This window comes from Microtus oregoni, unplaced genomic scaffold, assembly GCF_018167655.1.
Source record: "Microtus oregoni isolate MIOR12 unplaced genomic scaffold, Mior012 000007F_ref0000211, whole genome shotgun sequence".
Classification (NCBI taxonomy): domain Eukaryota; kingdom Metazoa; phylum Chordata; class Mammalia; order Rodentia; family Cricetidae; genus Microtus; species Microtus oregoni.
In genome coordinates, this window is record NW_024543066.1 from 20,834,470 (window position 1) to 20,852,813 (window position 18,344).

The window sequence follows — 18,344 nt, forward strand, 5'->3', positions numbered from 1 at the left end:
AATAACAGTGTTAGATTTTTTGGCTTATGGGTGATATGAAAAAAAAGCTATTGTGCCATTATTGCTAGGAACAGAAGGAGTGTGGGAACCCTTGCCTGCAGGGTCATTACTGTATTAGAATGGAGCACAGTAGATGCTATTCATTCTTCCAATGTCATCAAATGGTTCTGAGTCACTCTCTCCAGGCCTGGAGCTCACAGATGTGGCTAATTTGATTCTTCAGCTTGCCCTGTCTCTACTTCCTGAGAGCTGGGACTCCAGTCAGGCCCCTACTCCTACCCGGCATTTATTTGGGTCCTATGGATCTGAACTCAGTTCCTTATAAGTACACAGCAAGTTCTTGATCTGCTAAGCCTTCTCTCAAACCCCGGTTCCTGGTGGTTTCAGTAAGTACAGAGGTGACCCCTCTGACCCTTTATATCTTTGAACTTCTCCTTATAATGACTTTGTCCTCCATTCTATTATCATATGCAAGTGCCTAACTCAAAAATCCTTCGAAAGCTTCCCGACCAGCCACCAAAACTATCACTAGACTTACCTGACCGTGCCAAGCATGTCCCTTCTCCTCCTCAGTTTAGGTTCTATTATGGTCAATCTAATCTCTCTACCGCCTCTGCCCTCAACTCTCTTGTCTTTTCCTCTCACATTACAGTGCTCTGCAAACTCCCGTGTCCTGCCCAGTTCCAACCTCCTGGCTTACCTGGACCCGACTGCCTCTCAGGGCTGCAGCCAAGGTGACTTTCAAAAGTCATTTTTCTTGCTTAACCCTAACCCTTTTGTTGATTCCTGCCCTGAGTACGGGGAAAACACATCACCTTTACAGGGTCCTTCATAATCCCAGCCCCCATTTTGCCTTCCCGGCTTCCTTTTTGGGATGATTCGTCCCTATGCCACACTCTACTTCATCCTTCACGGTTCCTAGAATGTTCTCTGTCCTCCGTTCTCTCCCTGTGCACATGCTGCTCCCTCTGAGAGTGGTGTTTCCCTCACAGAACCAATCTCAGTCCAAACTGCAGCTTTCCTGACAGGTTCCCCCTGGGGCCCACAGATGGCCTTCAGGTGGTAGCCCTGAACCTACCCTGCAGCTGCTGCCTCTTGCACCACACTAAGGGCTTTCTGGAGACAGGAGATCAATGTGTTTGTCCACTAACACGAGAGATGTGCACGGTAAGTGGGGTACAGATTGCACACCATGAGGAATTGTCGGATCACAGTGAATTTTGTGAACTGTGTTGGCTGGACGCGAACATGTGTGCACGTTTGCGACATGTACGTATGTTTGAAGGAATTAAGTCCCGGCAACTCAACTCTGCTTCCAACATCCTCAGGGCATGTGGGCTCTTGTTAGTTCATCTTTCAGCATAATGGATAGAATGTTTTGTCATAATCAACACAACCTATGGCAACATGAGCCACTGTGAGCAGAGCACCCCAGGGGCTTGAGTCCAAACCTTATAAAGTTTCTTGCTCTTTCAAGGCGAGCTGTGCATTTCCCAAGGCATTGCCTGCTGAAGATCAAGGTGAATGAGCAGCAGAATCATGTCCTTTTATCCACGACCCTAAAAGGGCCACTGGCCTGCATGCCTATAGGTCTCTTAAGGTGCCAACAGTGATTATTTGTAAATCTATTTTAATGAAGCTTAGAAAGGAGAGAAAAAAGTACAAATTTCCAAAGAACTTCCAAGTGTGGGGGTCCAGAAGAGACCAGCTCACCTTTGAGAAGAATAGTCTTGATAAGAATAATTAAATGCGTGATGACTGGATAAAGGTGAAGTAAGAACATTCTGAAATAGATAAGAACAAACCCTGGGCAGACTTGTTCATAACAAGGACTCTAGAGTTTGTCTCCATTGTATTTCTGCTTGTCTCTTGATTCTGTTTCTTTTTCTAGAGAAAGATGTTTTTCTTTTCTAGGCGATTGCAAACTGGTGCTAAAGAACAGTTTAGACCGTGTTGCTGGATTTTCTACAAAGGCACTGCCAAGACGCGTGTGCTGGCATCTTCTCGAAACTAGGGTCATCTGGGAAGACGGAACCTGTGGACAAGTCTGTGGAACATCTTCTTGATTGGTAATTGATGTGGGAGGGCCCAGCCCACTATGGGCGGTCCCCCCCCAGGGGGGTCTCAGTTATATAAGAGAGGAACCTGACCGCCTTAAGGAGCAAGTCAAGTAAGCAGGGCTCCTCCACGGTCTCTGCTTCAGTTCCTACCTCCAGGTTCCTGTTCGGATTTCTCTTCATGGTGGACTGTGAGTTGTAAGAAATTAATCCTTTTCTCCCCAAGTTGCTTTTGGTGATGTTTGTGACAGCAATAGAAAGCAAACTGAGACAGTTTATTTTTGCTTGAGAAAATACAGAAAAAGTCATCTTTGATTATGGAAGAGTAGGAACGAAACTGAAATTGAAATACAGTGGCCCATTCCTTGCAGCGTTCACAGGTTAATTTTCAATTTCAAAAACCAAGTTTTGCCATTTTTCCTTAGTGAAATAACTGCCATGTAGAGACAAAAAAATTTCCTATGTCTCATTGTTTTGTTGTTTTCGTGTGGCATTTTAGTACACGACCTGCTGGTGTTGCAGCTAGGAACTCGATTTGAAAAAGAGAGATCGATTTTATTTAAATAATTCCTTTCTTTTCTGGGAATCGAACCTCAGGCTTGCAAAGGCAAGTTTCAAGACTGTTTTCTAAGTGCTTACAAAGTCTTCAGATGTCTAAGGTGGAGGAACGGAAAGTGTTGAACCTTGGCAAGGTTGGTTGGCTTCATGTGTGAGCATTCCCACAATAAAGACTATCAGAATAACCATACAGTCTGTCATTGAACAGACACCGCAGAGGCGGGCCAAATGATCCTTATGAGACGATTGTTTTTTGCTAGAAAATGGAATTGTTAAATGCGTGTTGTGTGTACGTGGGTGTTTTTAACACGACACGGAAAAACGATTTTCTTCTGGTCCGTATGTTGCTTATGGGAAAGGCTACTGGTTGCAGGGGGAATGCCGAACCGGCCGTGGAAAGATGAGGTAGGGTCGTTTCTGGGCTCTGCCAGAGCTGGTTGCCAGCAAGCGACCCCGTGGTGCGGCGCGCATCCCCGCTCAACGGCGTGGGCCGCGGTTCTCCGCTCCGGGACGGAGCATGTGCCAGGCTGCGTGCGTCCTGGCTGCCGCTAGGTGGCGCTGCAAATCAATCGCTGGTGCGGTGCGGTACAGCGGCGCGTTTGGCGCCTCCATAGACCCCGAGCGTCCGTAAACCGGGTTAGTCCCGGCCCCCGCGCCTCGGCGGCTGGGAAGCCCGGGCGGGGCCGGGCGGGGCCAGCTGGCCAGGGCGCCGCGACCCCGGCGGGAGGCGGCGGAGGCAGCGTGGTGGTGCGGCAGGTCCCGGACCGCCTTCCCCCGCCCAGCCCGCGACACAGTCACGTGCCGCCGAGGCGCTGCCCCTTGCGGGCGCCGGCGCGAAAGGAGGGCGGGGCCGGGGTCGCCTCGGGCCGGGCGCGAGCAGCGCGCGTGCGCCGCGCCCGGTGAGTGCGAGCGGATCCCGGGCAGCGGGCCGCAGCAGGGACGGGAGGGGGAAGCCGGCCGGGCGCGCGCTGTAGCTGGCTAGCAGGGCGGAGGGGGAGGGGCGGGAGGCGCGAGGCGGGCGCCGTGACTGCGGGAGCGTGGGCCGCGGCGCTGTGCGGCTCTGCGACCGGCTGCCTTCCCCGACGTTTGTCCCGGCCGCGGCGAGGGCAGTGTGTGGCGGCGGCGGCGTCGGCCCCCGCGAGAGGCCCGAAGAAGCGGCTGGGCCCGGGCATGGTGGCCTGGGGTGGCGCGGAAGGTGAGCGACCCCCGGGCCGGCGGGTGGGGGAGGGGCGCCGAGCCGCTGCTGCCTGCGCGGCCTGAGGCGCTGGGGGAGGGGGGGGGGACGGAGGCCCGGAGCCCGCGGCGCAGCTCCGAGGCCTGCTGCCTGTCGCGCGGTCCTTGCGCCCCGGGCCGCCGGGTTATGTAACGCGTGACCTCCCGTTCCCTCTCGGCCGTGGCGCGGCCACCCCGGCGCTGCCTCCCGCGCTCCGTCGCCAGGCGACCCCGGGCGCCCACGGCCCTGCTTCTCCCGTCCCGCCGCTGGCTCCGCAACTCACTCTTTGCTGCGCCGGCGCCTCGCCGGCCATTCATTCACTCGCGCGTTCGAGTGTTCGCTCCCCCAGCGATCGCAGAACGTGGCACGGGCGCCCGGGCGCGGCGTCGCGGTCCTCCGGCCTGGACTCACCGCTCGGTCCCTGTACCCCGGCTTCTCCCGCTCCCTTGCTCGCAGGCATGCCCGATGCAGTGTTTTTCTCACTCCCCTTTTCCTTGTTATTTATCTGTCTTCCTCGTTTTCAGGACACCTGTCCCAAGTGTGTCCCCACAGGCGCTCCCTACACTCTTGGATGTGCCGTTAAAATAACAGCCGAGGGGTCGATGGAGAGGCCACTTGTCTGTGTTTGGGGGCTCTTCCTTTCCTGTCCCCGGTTTGGAAAGCGCCGACCTTCCTATAACAGCGTTCCTTAATTGTTTAAGAAACATGACAGGTGATACACCTTAATTAGAATTTTACTCCAGTTTTTTTTTCTCTCGGGCCATGCATGCGTAGAGTAGAAATGACATATAGACAGAGATAGAAACACATCATAAAAAGGATTTGTAACTGTTAAGGGCTGTGTAACAACTCTTGAATATCTTGACTGGTCTCTGGCTTCTCTAGTCTTCCGAGCACACCAGTTCCTCCTTTAGGTAGAGTGAGACCTGCCTTGTTCCTGTGGAGTGTACATTAGCTCAGCCTAAACGTTGCCCTCCATGGGCTTTAAAACTTAGGAGTCCGCTTTCTCACATTGGCAGGGCTTTGCCCAGGCAAATGCTGCTAGAATGCCCCTCCCTCCCTCCCATTAGTACCTGTGCTGGAAGCTTCCCTTAAGCTCTCCATCCAGCTGGACAGTCTATAAACACGCACTTGGTTACCTGCTTAGGCTAGTTATTTGCCATTTTTCTTGAATTGCTGTGATTTCTTGTTTGTGTCTTTTAGGTCCTTTGAGGTCAGTCGGTACCAATTCGTGTATCTTGTCATGAAACTTTACTCCTTTTTATGGTAAATAATGATTGTATGTCACTTTAAAATATGGGGGTCACCTTTAAGATTATTCTAAGATTATTCACTTTTTAAAATAATGGGAATCATTTTTAGGATTGAGTTCTATGTCGTCTCAAGTAGAAAAATAATAATTTTCAAAGTTAATTTGCTTTTCAACCCCTTTGAAAACTAAGATTCAAATAAGAAAAAAAAAAAAAGATCTGTCAACAACCAGTCACTGTTAGTGAGTTCCAGTGACTACATACTGCCTTTACTGAAGTTATACATACAGTCTTTAATGGCTTCTGAAATGGAAAAAAATCAAAGAATTTAGATAGGGGTTTGGAGTTTTGTCTCTGACAGTTGTATGACCTTGGGCAAGTTTTTCACTCTTAAGTTTGAAGACCTTATTTTCCAGCTTGGGTAGCTGACTGGTAAGTTAGTTCTTAAATGAAAGGCACTTATCGAGACGATGTGTACTCAGTGTTTCCTGGTACACTCTTCACAGTGTACCATAGCAGGGCCTGCTATGCTAGAGATAGAGCACGAGAAGAAAACTAACCTGTTGTCTCCCAGTGAGCAGATACTGAAGGTTGTTGGTGTGATTCTTTTTGCTTTGTTAGAATGTAAGGGATTGTAAATCAGAAAAGCCAGGTTTGGTGGTACACACCTTTAATCCCAGCACTACTAGGGAGACAGAGATGGATCTCTTGAGAATTTGAGGTCAATCTTGTCTACATAGTGAAGTTCAGACCAGTTAGGGGCTGTAGAATCTCACTAGATTCCACCTCAAACAGAAACCAAAATAAATCACAGGGCAGGTTAAACAGAATATTGAAAAATGGAGAAAAAAAAAAAAAGACCTACGGTGTATTTTTCTTTTACAAGAAATAATGGTGCCAACTGAAACATTAATGTGGATGTTAGTGGATGTTTTACAAATTTACCTTTTGAACACAGTATGAGAGTATGATAATTCAAGTCTTTAGAGACAAGTCACAGATTCTTTTAATATCTCATCTACTTGTAAACTACACACAGATTTAGGCCTTAAGTGTTTGAGTTGCTCTCCTTGGATTGTGGGATTGGTGCTGGCGTCCTTATTTCGGTTGTTCTCACATAAGTATCAGAATGATCTTTTGAAAAAGAACTTGGATTGATCTTTTCTTGCTTAAAATCCTCCAAAAGCTCTGGGTTACATACAGAATTGAATCTAAGTCCCTTATCCCCACCCTCAAGGCATCAAATGATTTGATAGCTGCCAATATCCATTACTCTTTACGGCTTGGCCTCAGGATGCACACCTCTTCTGGGGATGTCAGTTGACTCTTTACTTCAGGGGATCTTCACATCCCTGAAATAGAAGCAAGTCTCTCTCTTCCTGTTGTTTGACTATTTTGTTTGCTTTTTTAAATTGTTTTATTTTTGATTTTGTTCTTTTTCTCTATTGTATTTATTATCATATACATTTTCACTTGTTAGTTTTTTCCCATTAGACTTGTTGGCTCTTCCTAACTACAAGTTAGAGATCTTACTAGATTTATTCGTAATTTTATCGTCAGTATTTAGAACTGTGCCTAGTACCTAATAAGCTCTTAGTAAAAGTTGTTGAATGAATGTTGTAGTTGATTTGAATGTTTGACAACTTCAGTCAAGATCCTGCCTTCTACCATTACTGATTGACCCTGGACAGGTTAGTGACTTCAGGTGCCTCATTTTAATCATCTACATATGATAACTGTAGTATCACCTACCTGTAGTGAGTAATTGAGTGAATGCGTGTAAGTACAGTAGTCTGAATTTCTTGCACTTTGTATGGAGACCACACGTCTATGTCCAGTGTCTTTCAGTTGCTCTCTCTTAGCTTCTGAGTCACGATCTCTCACTGAACCTGGGGCTTGCTTGCCATTTTGACTAGACTGGCTAGCTCCTAGGATCTGTCTGTTATCACCCCAAAGCACTGGAGTTAAAAATGTGCACCGCTGCACCCATCCTTAGTCACATTTTGCATGGCTAAAGATCTGAACTCAGGTCTTCATGATTGCAAACTTCTGTGTGCCTTCTCCCCTGCCTTAAAAAAAAAAAAAAAAAAAACCTTTAAAAATTTTGCTTCGCATACTGATGGTATTTTTTATTGTTGGCATGAGATAAACTTGAATTAGTTTTTATATTTTTTGAATAAAGTTTTTTGCCTGCCAGAATTTGACTTTTTAAATAGTTTCTCTGTCTAGAATAAGATAAAAAATAAGCTACTGAGAATGGGTGGCCGCTGCTTAGTCTTAATATGTATGTCAGGTATTTTATTTTCCAGTCTGAAGAAGATGGCTAAGAGTGATTATCCCAACAGCCACCGATCAGAGTGGTTTTCATCGGTTTTGCTTTGAGGTTCGTTCTACTGGAAATATGATTGTGGCAATGAAGATCTTGCTAGGGACTTTTTGTCTTCTGACAGGAAAGTCTGAAGATCTCATGGAAATCTGATTTTTGTAGTGTTTAGGAAAGAGAGGTGTTTTATCATCTTTCATGTGATGGTTTTCTGCCATCTTTCACACAGTTTTCCCTACATGGTGTATTTTGGTTCGTAAATTAGAGCTTAAAACAGTCTAGTAACATTCTACATGCCTGCCTTTGACTTTTTTTAATGTATTGGTTTTTTCTTTAGTGGTTAGAGAAATAAATAAGACCATGGCTTTGTAATAATAGATACTTGAGCTAATGCATATTGAGTTATTTTTCTAAACTTAAGATTCTGCCTATGACAATTACTCTTGTATAATACAATTTTCACTTAGTAGTTATCCTTAGCAAAATGGCTTTTTGTAGTTTGTTTTGTATCTCATCTCAACTATAAGTCATAGGATTCTAAGCTTTGTGGCTGAAACTTAAAAGAATATTAAATACTACTTGTCTGTTTAACACTTATTCTAAAATTTAATAATTGGTAAATTATTGAGTATGGACTATGTTCCAGGACTCTTTGCTAAGTGGTTTCTCATTTAATATTCAAAAGTACCATATACAGTAGGCTCAGTTGTGAAGAAACAGATTTGCAGAAATGATATTACTTGGCTGAGTCTCATGGTACAAAAGAATCCAGGATTTTTACCTACTTCTGATTCATGACCCAGGGTCCTAACTCTTTTGTGAGCTACATTTAAAAAGGACAAAGGTTTGCATTTGTAAGTTTATGTTTTTCCGAATTACTGGCAGTTTTTTCCATTATTTCTACCTAATAAGAGGGTGTCTGTTTGAAACTGTAGTTACAGGATGCTTGGATTTGGACAACAGGCCTCATGATTGCACAACAAGTTCTTTTAACCACAGAGCATCTCTCTAGCCCCAGAACTGTAGTTTATAAGTACAGATTTAAACGTGGACATTAAGGGAGGGGGATCACATAGTCATAATAGGCATGAGGGAGATGTCGAGAGAGGGCGGGCAAACTTGCAAATGAGCTTGGTGAACATAAGACAGAAGTTAGTCTGGGCCTCTTAAGAGTGTCAGCATTAAATGTCTTAACAGTTATATGGATATAATTTTGTGGCTTTTAAAGTTGCATTCCTCTGAGAATTGTAGTCTTAGAAAATTGGCACTTCCTTAGAAAATAGGAAGTAGTTAAAAATTTTGTCATACAATGTTGTTAAATTTAGTGCTTTCTTATCTGTCCAGGTAGAGATGGTTTAAGAAACCTTTTATTTTTTAAAATTACACTCATTGAATTTGTGTGCATGTGTCTATATGTGTGAGTGTACATATAAGGAACTCAGAGGACAATTTGTGGGGGAATTGGTCCTCCTACCATGTGGGCTCTGGTGTTTGAATGTGCATCAGACTTGGATCCTCATGCTTGATGACAAGTGCTTTACCCACTAACTGTCTCCCTTCTTCCCTCTAACAATTTACATCTGTTTGTATGTCTGGGGGCCAGCTGGTAGGACTCAGGTTTCTCCTGGGTAGCTCCCAGGTATTGAACTCATTTCATTAGGCTTGGCTGCAAGAATCATGGTCCACTGAGCTGTCTCACTGGTTCATGGAAATCCTTTTTAAAGCCAGTTTGGCTCCATGGCTCTGCATATGTGCTTGCATCTGTGGAAGCCAGAGGACAACGTTGAGTGTTGTTCTTCAGGTACCATCCACCGTTTTTTTTTTTTTTTTTTTTTTCTTTCAATGAACCAACTTTATTCCCCGAGGGGTGCACCGTTCCTGGAGATACTGCAATACCAGGTCGATGCGTGGAGTGGACGGAGCAAGCTCCTATTCCAACTCCTAATTACAAAAATACATTTAATATATTGTCCTCAGATAGAGGATGTATCAGATATTAAACTGATAAGAACAGATACTACACTTGATCTTAGCCAAAAGGCCGAGAAGCGATCCATCCACCGTTTTTATAAAACAGATTTTCACTGGATTGGAATTGGACAAATAGGCTAGGCTGGCTGACTAGAGGACATGGAACCCTCTGCCCTCTCCAACACAAGTGGGTGTCACCAAACTAGGTTTTATTATTGTTTTTTTTTTTTTTTTGGAGTGAACAAGTCTTTATTAAAGGCACACACAGTTACTGGGAGGAGGCCATGATGCTGGACACACTGTCAAAGTCGATCTTCTCCATGATGTTCTTGGGCTTAATGCTCTCTTCCTGGCTGCAGATGAAGATCTGCCCCGACTCGTCGGCGCTCCAGCCATACTTGCTCATCCATACCTTAAGCTGGTTGTCAGTCAGATCTCCAAGCATCTCAGCAAACAGCCAGCGGTCGATGTGCTGGTACGTGATGCCCACCACATGGCAGATAAATTTTCGGACAGAGTCTTCAAAGCCAGTTATGCCTTCCAAGAGGTCCATGTTCTCGTCCAGGGCAGCAGGTCCCCAAGGTACAAGATCTGTCGGATGGGCCGCTCTTCTTGATGTGCCTGGTCGATCATACATTTACACAGGGTGAAGTCGGTGTGGGGCAGGTTGGTGAGGGCTTTCAGCAGAATCGGGGCAGTGACCGTGATCTGAAAGAAGGCCGGGTTGAACTGGTACAATTTCAGGACAGCCAGGTTGGCCTCCAGATCATAGGCATTCTCCTTGGCCTGTGTCTCCACATACCGTTCCAGGGTCGCCAAGTTCTCAGGATTGTACCTGTCGATACCCTTGAGCAACTTGCCCACGTTCGCTCTCATCTGCTCAAACATAGCCATGATCACTGTCGCCTTCCGCAGCCCCAGCCGGAGTCGAACACCAGGCCCAGTGCCTATTATTGTTATTTTAAATGTGGGTTCTGGTGTTTGAACTGAAGTTTACCATCTGACCCCGTGACTTTACATGTGAGCAGGGGTGGACAAAAAGTCTGATGTTAGAAAATAAACCAGAATATTGCTTTTTTGATCACACTGAAGGTTTAGGAGAAACTTCTAGAAGGTTTAGTCATAAGACAGGGGTTGTATATTTTCTAAACTCCATCATTCTTACCTCTGAGATTACTAAGAATGGTCTTAATCATTTTTATCTTTTAGGCACTAGACTGAATTATGAAGTTGAGATTTTGATTTTGATTCTTTGGGCTCAGGATCTCTCTGTCATGCTGGAAATTAAATTTTTTATTAAGCAGACTGATAGGCAACATTAATTGCTTGTGCAACCTTGGGGAAAGGTCCTCTGAAACTTCCAAGTTTCAGCTTTACTTCCTGAGTTTCAAGGGCCTCTTCTCTCTCCAAAAGGGACTGTTTGAGTTCAGAGGAAATTGCTGTCCCCGCCTCCTGTAATCTGAAAGGATTGCTGTCTGTTGAGGATTCTAACATTTCTGTTGATGCAGTAGACTCTTAAACGTGGGATGATGATCATTTCAGTCAATTTTTAAAAAACCTTTGTTCTTTTTTCTTATTTTTTTCAATTTTATGTGCATTGGTGTTTTTGCTATGGGGTGTCAGGTCCCTTGGAACTGGAGTTACCAAGGGTGATAGGAATTGAACCTGGGACCTCTGGAAGAACAGTCAGTGCTTTTAACCTCTGAGCCATCTCTCCAGCCCCTCAGTCAAAACGTTTTATTTATATAGTTTGTATTGTAAGTTGTGTTTATAAATACTTCTGTTTTTTTTAAATATTTATTTATTATGTATACAATATTCTGTCTGTGTGTATTCCTGCAGGCCAGAAGACCCCATTACAGATGGTTTTGAGCCACCATGTGGGTGCTGGGAATTGAACTCAGGACCTTTGGAAGGGCAGGCAATGCTCTTAACCTCTGAGCCATCTCTCCAGCCCCAATACTTCTGTTTTTAAAAAGCTCAGTTGTCTGAAAATATTGGTATTTGGAATTCCTTTGAATCACATATTTTGATCTAGGTAGTTTACTGCTGCTGAGTGAAAAAACTGAGTTTTTTTGTGATTGAGGTGGATGTGTTGTTAATCTGTTAGACTTAGAAAATTCTGAAGATTGCCATTTGGAATTTTCGTGCGTAAGAGGGAGTACTGACACTGGCACGTTCACTACTTGTGATAGTGGAGGCTAATATTCTTCTGCATGTCCTTTATGCCTTTAGGGAATCTTACTTCTAATTGTCATTCAGAGAGCATTTTAAATTCTCTTGAAATTAACTTTCCTTAGAATGTTAGCTAAGGTATAGTACACTGTGACTGTTGTGCACATTATCCTAGTACTCGGGAGGTAGAGGTAGGAGGATGACGATCAAGGTCATCCTAAGCTACCTAGTGAATTTGGGGCCCCTGTCTGGGCTACATGAGAACCAGCCTCAAAGCCAAAAAAAAAAAAAAAAACCTCCAAAACAAGCATCGTGTACTAAACTTAAATTGAATTACAGTTTCAGGATCTTGAAGAATGTAGTGATTTTCTTTCTAATATGGGAACTTCACAGCATGAAGGCACGGGAAGAGTCCAGAAGTTTTGACAATTTAAATTTTCTTTTTATGTTCATTTGCAATTACATTAAATTTAAAGATTAGTGAGAAAAGAGACTTGCAGAAAATGGAACAGATAGGAAAGTATACATACACACACACACACACACACACATATATATACTTGTGTATATACATAAATAGACTTTGTGTGTGTAAAGTGTATAGGTATGTATGTATGGTTGTGTACATGTGAAGGCTAGAGGTCAGTGTTTGTTGTCCTCCTCAGCTACCTTAATTTTTGAAATAGGCACTCACACTGAACCTGTAGCTCATCCATTCAGCTAGGCTAGGCAGATACCCGGTGAACTCCAGAGATTCACTTCACAGTTCTGGGATTAAAGGTACATGCTATCATGGCTTTTTTTTTTTTTTTTAAATATTTATTCATTATGTATACAACACCCTGTCTGTATGCCTGCAGGCCAGATGAGGGTGCCAGACGTCTTTACAGATGGTTGTGAGCCACCATGTGGTTGCCGGGAATTGAACCCAGGACCCCTGGAAGAGCAGGCAATGCCCTCAACCACTGAGCCATCTCTCCAGCCCCTATCATGGCTTTTCTATATGGGTGCTGGTGACCCCAGCTCAGGGCATCGTGCTTGAAGGGCAGTCATTTTACTACTGAGCCATCTCCCTAATAACAAGGTAGAACATATTTTTGAACTTCACTTGTTCCATGGGATTTTTAGTTACGTATCATTGGTGTTAATTTACCTTGTGAGTTTTAGAAAGATAGTAAAATGTGTAGATGGAATACACAAGATGAAGATTTCTGCGAACATTCTGTATTATTTCCTTAAAGTAAAATTTAAGCTTCAAGACTTTCTGTGACATTCCTCAGCTATCTCTGTTCATCTATTACATCTAGAATGTTACCTTAGCTCTGTATTTTTTTTTTGTAGTCTTAAGAATTTTTCTTTCTAACATCACTGCTTCCTCTCTCCTTCCCTGTTCCCTTCTACCTTTAAAAGCACATTCATTATTTCATTATTGCCTAAAGCTTATATCTCCTTTTACATGTTATTTTGTCGGTTTTCTTCTTCAACCTGATTTTTATTGCTTTCTCTGCTTGATTGCATTCTGTCAGTGTCTAATGTAGAATCTAGTATTTAGTTTTATGTAAGTCTTTTATCTTTGATAAACCTTTCATTGTGGTTTATACTTACATTACTTACCTTGAAAATGGCAAATGACAGTGAATTCGAAGGAGACTGTTAATCTGATCTGGATTTGAAGGGAGGAGGAGTGAGAGACTGTCACCTGTAATATACTCCTACAGAATTTTTCCAGGCTGGGCACTGACTGTGTGCCAGCATTTTCTCTTTTCCTCATACACTTTTTACCTGTGCTCCTGCCCTAGTCTCTAACTCCACTTCCCCACTGCATACACTTTAAATATCAGCAGAATCAGCCCATGACCAACAGCTTCTAAATTACTTGGGAACTTTTAAAAATATAAATTCCCAGCCCTACCCAGCCAAACACCTGTAGTTTCTAAGTCCCGATCATTTAAGTTGGAATTCAGTGGTCTCTTTTGTTTCCTAGGCCTGCTTTATGATTTTGATGCTCGGGTATGAGAACCACTGCTCCAGAGTTTTACACCTTCTTTGATATTACTTCTGTTCCTCACCTGTTTGTCTCTACCTTTAGACTTGCATATGACCTTTGAAATCCTGTGGTTTCAAAGTTTACTATGATTTACTGCAACCTTGAAGTTTCCTACAGATAATTCTTTGATGCTCTTCCATCATGGTTAGTGGTATTTTACTCCTTTGGATTCTTTGTCTTGGTCTGTTGCCCACTCAGGCTTAGCTGTAAGGATCACAGTTGAAACTGTGCTACTTCACAAGTGCATTAATTAAGCAGTTTTCTTAAAGAATATAGGACATTTGATGCCCCAATACTAAGGAGGGTAACATGAATATGGCAGATTTTGCCTCTGCTCTGTTCATATTTTACTGCCCAGAGCTTAGTAGCATGCATACTCTTGACTTTAGGAAATGTAATTTACAGTTGCCAATTATATCCCACTAAAGATGTAGGAAACATGAAAGGAAGATTGAAAATTAGAAAATAATGCCTTTTTAATTTTATTACTTTTTTTGGGGGGGTCTAGATAACCTTGTTTTTTGGTCAGGAAGGAGGTGGATTGAGTTGTCTTCATTTCTAATGCCAACTGCATGTTTGGGAATTGTCTGTACTACTCTGGTTCAGTAAGTCTGTGGATGAGCTCAGAACACATGAAAGCTCTTGAGCTTGGATTTGTTGTAGTGAAAAATACAGATGAAAATTAGCCAAGGAGCACATAGAAGAGCTCCATAGGATTTTGTTTGTCTTTTCTGGGTAGAGTTACGACAGTGATATGCAGGACTAAAGGAAACTCATGAAGCTTTATTATCCAGAGAATTTATTGGAACTTGAACTCTTTAGATATAATAGCAGCTGGTGTGATTGACCTTTATTTTCCAGCCCTTCAGGAGGTTGAAAATACAGGGCCCAAAGTTACTACAACAGACCAGATTATTAAACTATTTGAAGTCTTCCTCCCTTGTAGTAATAGGGGCGGCGGGGCTGCGTCCCTGGCACCCCAGCCGCCTGGCTAGCTTATGCCCCGAAATAACAACACACAAACTGTATTCATTTAAACACTGCTTGGCCCTTTAGCTCTAGCCCTTACAGGCTAATTCTCACATCCCGATCAACCCATCTCTAATAATCTGTGAGCACCGGTCTTACCGGGAAAGATTCAGCATGTCTAACCTGGCGGCTTGCTTCATCGCGTGCGTCTGCCCGGGAGCTGGGAGCATGGCGTCTCTCTGAGGCCTCTGCTCCCGAGAGGAGAGCTGTGGAGTCTGAGCTCACTTCCTCTTCCTCCCAGCGTTCTGTTCTGTTTACTCCTCCCACCTATCTTCTAACCAATGAGGGCCAAGCAGTTTCTTTTTATTTAACCAATGACCTTCCTCCATCACTCCCTCCTCCCCCCAAAAGGATGGTTTAATAGCAAATCTCAAGGATGTGTAGAACATGTTCAAGAACTAAGGCCCCTTTGGATAAAGTTAGTTTTTAATGTGTAGCCTTGTTAAGGACAGGCACATCTCTTATTTTTTGAAAGCATAGAAAAGGTTTCATAATATGCTTATTTATGTCTTAAAAGTTTTTTTGTTAAATTTCTCTATACATTAGAATGGTATATCTGTTAATGGAGTTGTAAAATTAGTTTTATTTATATGGATGTTTTGCCTGCATGTACGTCTGTACTGCTTGTATCACTGATGCCTGTGGAAGCCAGAAGAGGGCATCTGATCCACTAGAACTGTAGTAGGTGGTTGTGAGCCTCCATATAATTTCTGGGAATTGAACCTTAGCCCTCTAAAATAGCCCTCAGTATTCTAAGCTGTAGAGCCACTGGGCCATTTCTCCAGCCCTGTGAAGGCTTTATTTGCTTGTTTGTTTGGTATTTTAAATAAGCAAGTATATAATATGGTAGTTTAAACACTGCAGAAGACTGAAGAATTGGTCCAGTCAACTCTGTCCATATTAAAGGACTAAGATTTAGCTGACTGATTTTAAGTCAGTGACTCAGGACCAAGTTGTTCTTCTACTTTTCATACATATGGACTAGTTGGAGTTAGTCTAGGAAGGCCTTATATTTAGGGCCTGTTTTCTTCCTTAGTCCTATTAAAAAATATGACTACTAATGTGTCTACCACAAATAGGTACTAAATTCCCTGGTAGAAAAGCGTCTGTTTTTTCCTTTAAAAAAAAAAAGTTATCCCTAATTTGTGTGTGTGGTGTATGGAGCTTAGAGAACAACCTGTGGAAGTCCGATCTTTGCCTCTGCAGCAGTGGCTCAGCCTTAATGCTGTGGCCCTTTAGTACAGTCCCCATGTTGTGGTGACTCCCCACAATAAAATTATTCTTGTTGCTACTTCATAACTGTCGTTTTGGTAGTGTTATGAGTCATAATGTAAATATCTGTGTTTTCTGATGGTCTTAGGTGGCCCCTGTGAAAGGGTTCTTTGACCTCCGCCACGGGAGTAGGACTCAGGTTATCAGAATAGGCATGTTTACTTGCTGAACCATCTCTCTGTTTCCTGAGTATCTGTTTTTATTGAGTTGTACTAAACTAGTTTAATTTGGTAGAAGTGGTCCTCTATAGCAATTCATGTTAATACCTTTGTTAGTTTCTCCTTTGAAAAATATGGGAACATTAGTTTTTAAGAAAATAAAACTGTGCTGTCGGGGTTTGCACCTTCCAGGGTAGAGGTGTGTGAGGATTAAAAATATTAGGCAGGAGGAACAGAGATAATGAAAGAAAAGGAACAGAGACTCAGAATAGAACTGGGAGGGAATCCAGTGAATACCCGCGCAAATCCAAAAGAGGGGGTAGGAGGCAAAAGACTGATTCACCGTGACGTAAAGGACAAACAGAGCAATTACCTACTTCCGCACCTGAAATGTCAAGCAACTAAATCCTGAGTTGAACATTCTGTTGTTGAGGCAGGGCGTGCAAGGACCACACCTTAGGCTAAGTATCCTGTAGGCAGTCACTCCCTGGATCAAATCTCCTCCCCTTGAAGGAGCAGGAATAGACTTGAATTCTCTGACATTCGGTCAAGGTGAACAGACCCATTTCTTTTGGCTCCCATACTGGGTGTGGTTTCGCACCTTTAATCCAGCATTTAGGAAGTAGAGGCCTGTGGATCTCTGAAGTTTAGGGCATCTTTGTTACCTGGGAATTTTCCAGGTCACTGAGATCCCATTTCTAAAAACAAAAGTATGATTTTATATCATAAACTGTCAGTTAACTTCTTCAGTATTCTAGCTTCTCTGTCTTAGAAGGCAGTTAGTAAAGGTCAGTTATAGATACAGAATCCCTCCTTAGAAAAAGGTATTGAAATAAAATATACCTTGGTGTAAAGAACTTAAATGCTAATAAGTTAAGAAATACTGAAAGGAAGAAACTACAAAGTTTTAATTTTTTATAAGGTAGAAACATGGGTAATTTACTGTTACTATTTTTCTAATTTTTATTACAAAGTATGCTTTAATACAAATAAAAGAGGGGAAATTGTTTTTAATAATACATAGGACTGAATATTTTGTCAACATGATAGTGTACTTCATGAACACCAGACAATAATGGGAGGAGTCTAACAATACTCCAAATGTTGTAGGGAGGCCACTTGTTCGTTTCCCCGCTGCTCAGCCCCAAAATAATCAAACAGAAACCATGCAATACTGTTTGGCCAATTGCTTAAAGCGTATTTCTAACTAACTCATATCTTAAATTAACCCATCTCCATTAATCTGTGTATTGCCACAAAGATGTGGCTTACTTGGTAAAGTCTGTTCCTGGTGGCGGCTACATGGTGTTCCTGACTCTGCCTTCTTCCTCCCAGCATTCACTTTAGTTCCTACCCCCCAGCTCTATTCTGCCCCATTACATGCCAAGATAGTTTCTTTATTCGTTAACCAATAAAAGCAACGTATATACAGAAAGACTTTCTACATCATTCCCAAGAAAGGATATATCAGGCTCACTTTCAGAAAAGGATTTGAGCAAGGCCAAATCCCGTTCTCTTGGTTTAGTTTTGGTTTGTAGAGTGCTTGTAGCCATTCTAATTGATAAAAGTCCTCACCTGCTGTTGATCAAGATGTGCCTTAATTGGGTGTGGAGGCACTTGTCTGAGTCCCAGCTGTTTGGAAACTGGGGTAGGTATCAGGAGACCCTAACCTAAAACCTAAAAGAAAAAAGGTATTTCATCTAGTATAGGAATTGCTATATTTTAGTAGGGGGAAAAATCACAGAATACTAAATGTGGCAGGGGAGGGGGAACTCATAATTAAAGAATGGGAGAGGTAGTCAGTATAAAACTTGACTAAAGCATTCCGACATTGTACTACTTACATTTTCCTAAAGGGGATCTTACACATAACACACTCATCTTAGAATACATGCTATCTTGGTTTAGAATCCCTAAAGACAAGTCTAGAAATGAAAGCTAGTATTTGTGCTTTTATGGAAATAGTTACTAGGGCCTTTCACTTGGGTGCGTAGCTTTTGTTTTCACTTTAAATAGCTTGATGTATATTCCTTCAAATTAACCTAACATTAATATATAGGTTAGATTTGCAATGCTTCATGAGGTATGGAATCGAAGAATGTACTGCTCTTAAAATTTAGGAATTTGAGAACCATAACCCTGAGACATTGATAGTCTTTGTGGTTGAGTCTAAAAAAGCCCTAGAAAGGCAGCTGTATAAATATTTGTACTCAAATTCATCTCAGAAGGTCATTGATCTGGTGTTAAAACCTCCACTCTGTATGAAAAAAAATAAGAGTATATTAGTACAG

At 42.9% G+C, this 18,344-nt stretch overlaps 1 protein-coding gene, 1 non-coding gene and 1 pseudogene across 7 annotated transcripts in view; 1 reads left to right on the plus strand and 2 right to left on the minus strand.

Annotated features, from left to right (window-relative positions):
* The first annotated feature begins 3,249 nt into the window (after nucleotides 1–3,249).
* The window catches only part of Rev1 (REV1 DNA directed polymerase), a 71,060-nt gene continuing 55,965 nt past the window's right edge, over nucleotides 3,250–18,344 (plus strand). For 3 of the 6 annotated variants that reach the window (XM_041655527.1, XM_041655532.1, XM_041655533.1), the window contains exon 1: nucleotides 3,521–3,810. The gene's annotated coding sequence lies outside the window, so the exon portion shown is untranslated. The other 3 variants (XM_041655528.1, XM_041655529.1, XM_041655530.1) reach the window with 3 other exon arrangements.
* On the minus strand, nucleotides 9,264–9,454 carry LOC121451178. The gene has a single exon (XR_005974703.1). It is a non-coding gene; the product is annotated as a U2 spliceosomal RNA (small nuclear RNA).
* LOC121450542 lies at nucleotides 9,591–10,311 on the minus strand (annotated as a pseudogene).